We start from the raw sequence: 3,494 nt of genomic DNA, 5'->3' as shown, positions 1-3,494 counted from the left end.
TGTTAGCTCCTCATCCCTCCACCCTCGCCTCTCATGCACCCTAGCTAACTGTCCACCCAGTTACTTACCCATCCTGGATTTCACATGCAGAAAAACATACAAAAGGCAAGCAATATGGACAATGTGTTTTGCAGAATTCACACCTTTTTTAACAGAAATCCAAGGAGAGTGTTTCCTTGCCCAGTGTTTCCTTGCCGGGGGGTGGGGGCTCAGCTTTCACCCCCACCCCCTCCAAAGAAGCTTCAACAGGCTGTCTGGCCACCCAGGCACCTTCATCCCAGGCATTGCAGGTGTCACACACATTGACCGTTGGATTCATGGGGGTCTAAAATGAATGGCCTAAACAACACATAACAAAACCATGAAATCATGCATTTAAAAATCTAGTTCCAATTTGCTACATAATTAGGAGAGGGGAGAATGTCAGAGTTTGAAAGAAGAAAATCTGTGAAGGAGGAAATCTGGGCAAGATGGGAGCAAACCCACAAACGTGGACCGATTGTACCGATTAGAAGCTGAACCATCTTCATGCTCTCCTTGCAGCCTCCCTCTCTGGATTCCGGCTTCAGTTTCCTACTCAGGTTGTTGGCCATTTCCACATTCTATTTATTTCATTCGAATTACTCTGTATTCACAGTGACCAGATAAACCATTTGAGAATTCAAGATCTGTGAGAAGCAATCAAAGGGAATTAACTTTGTGGTAATTGAAGCCTTCTCATTTGCATTTAATCCCAATAGAGCTTCTCTTGCTAGGAGTTTTACATGATAGCAACAAACGTTTCTAATAGACCGAGGGTGGGGAAAAGACACACAGTTACCTCGTGTGTTTCTGGTTAACCTTTGCAAAAACGGGGGGCTTGCAATGAGAGTGTCTGGGCCAAACGGTGTCGACTTCTGGATATGGAACTAGAAGCTCGACGAGGACCACCGTCAGTCGCTGCACCAGGCTGAAGAACAGGGGCTTCGCTGCCATTGCCCAGTTGTAGACGGTGAAGTGGTCCACAATGTGTAAGATGCGGGAAGTCTCCTGAATCCAGATGCAGAAAACAAAGGGTTGATACTGGTTCCATTAAGCCAGAAAATGAAGAGAGGCTAATTCAATTAAGGGAAGAATTCAAGCTCAACTGGCAATTTCCAGAAGAGATTCTAATTTTTTATGTCACTACAGTACATCCCAAACAACTACGAGATTTTCTTTTTCCATCAATGGCATTGGTAATAATGATAAAATATCTGTGTGGAGGAAATGGACACTCATTCTATTGGTTAGAACGCAAACTGATACAGTCTTTTTTGGAGTCAATTCAACAGAAATTTAATATGTTTGGGCTTAATGTTCACCCTCATGAAGAAATTATATGGGTGCCAGAGCAAAGTGTGGTGAAGAAACTAGATGGTACCCGGCTACCAGAAACAAGAGCATCTGGGGTCTTAAAGGCTTGTTTTCAAACAAACAGGCCTATAAGTGAGGCATCAACTGAATACACATGGGAGAAACACACCAGCCTATGTGATCCAAGGATTGTAAATAATATAATCCAAGTCTAAAGGAGGGAATGGTATCCGAGCTTAAACTGTGAACACCTGGTTTACAGACGGCTACGGGTAAGAGTAGAAGCCCAAAATTCATTTGCAGGGTCCACACATGGATTAAACCTCTGGCAAATCCCCTTCGAGAAACGCAAATAGCCCTGTTATCAGAGAGCATTATCAAGTCTATTATGGAAGATGTATTTAGGTCAAGTGTTAATATCTTATCATTTAATCTCCTTTTTGACCACTTTAATGTTGTTTCAGTAAAAAGAAAGAAAGAAAAAGTGAAGGGGAAACACAGGTGGCTTAAGCCTCTAACGAATCCCCTCTGACCATGGACTGGGATGTGAGTAGTCTGCAGACATATACAATGCATGGGAGAGTGTGGGGATGTGAGTAGTCTGCAGGCACATACAATGCACGGGAGAGAGTGGATAGCTGCAGATGCCATGAGGGTAAAATTTAGCACCCTGTCATTTGATCTTCCTATGATCCATTTAAATTTGTTCTCATTTTTAATAGTTTCTGCTTTTTTTATTGAGGTTTTTCTATCTTACTTTGTTATTCTTGTTAGTGTTTTGTTTCTTTGTTTGTTAATGTTTTTATTTATATGGGATCCTAGATAGGTGAAATCTATAGGGAAAGTAACTGGGTCAATGAATCCTTAGATATATGGCAGGGAACATGGGGAACGAGGGAGCTAATAATGAAGAATGTAAGGATGAGCAAGGTGTTCTAAAATCAGTTATGCTGATAATTTCACAGCTCTTCATGAAGTGATTGGTCTATTGAGTTGAGTGATATGTGAATTATATGCCAATAAACTGTTGAAAAATAAATCAATAAAGAAAACTAAGAGGAATATTAAAAAATATTTTTAAATAATGGGGAAAAAGTTTATGTGTTCTGTCTGTTTGAATCAGCCTTTTTAAATTTTAAAACCTTATCCTGTAGAGTCCCTTCTACAAGTTCTTGAAGATATATGCACAAGGATACTTTTTATCTTTTTACTCATAATAGTAATCATTGGAAACAGGGTCAATGTTGGTCAGTAAGGAACTACTTAGACAGCTTTTAAAAATTATCATTAAATACTTTTATTGGGGCTCTTACATCTGTTACACAATCCATACATTCATCCATTGTGTCAAGCACATTTGCACATATGCTGCCCTCATCATTCTCAAAGCATTCTCTTCCCACTTGAGGCCCTGATATCAGCTCCCCATTTCTGGCCCCTCCGCCCACCCTCCCTCATGAACCCTTGATAAGTTATAGATTATTATTTTCATATCTTACAACTTTAAATACATCTCCGCCTATCTTTTTCAGTATGGTTGCCACAAGCCATATGCGGCTATCAAGCACTTCAAATGTAGCTAGTCCAATTGATATGTTCTGTGTGGATGCTGGCTTTTGAAGACAATAAGAAAATGGTAAAATGTTTCATTAATAAATTCTGTATTGGATGCATGTTAAAATAATATTTTATTGGGGACTAGATATAATATGATATTATATTTAATCTCACCTTCTTTTTACCTTTTTAATGTGACTTATGAAATACATAAAATAACATGCATTTGAACTTCACCTTAAGTTTCTCTTGGATAGCACTGACAGTAGGATGTTAAGCTAAAAACTGTAGATTTCTATGTACAGATACAAGAAGATCTTATGTACATGAAAGGGAGAACAATTTTTGAAGCAATATATAGGGGTGCACATCAATTTCTGTTTTTTTAAAAAATATTTTTAAGGTCAATTTTTTTCAGATTTCTTAAAAACCACTACAATTAATTTTTTAAAATTTTCATCATGACATATACACAAATATTTTAAACACAGAGTCTTTAAAGATATTTGAGTCTCTAGTTTTCATTTTAAAAATATAATAACCAGGGAGAGAGTCAACATGGCACTCAGGTAAGTCACCTGCCCGGAGCTCCTGCTGTCCAA

The sequence above is a fragment of the Tenrec ecaudatus genome, chromosome 2 (genome assembly GCF_050624435.1).
Source record: "Tenrec ecaudatus isolate mTenEca1 chromosome 2, mTenEca1.hap1, whole genome shotgun sequence".
In the NCBI taxonomy this organism is placed as follows: Eukaryota; Metazoa; Chordata; class Mammalia; order Afrosoricida; family Tenrecidae; genus Tenrec; species Tenrec ecaudatus.
Note: the sequence above shows the minus strand (reverse complement) of the source record.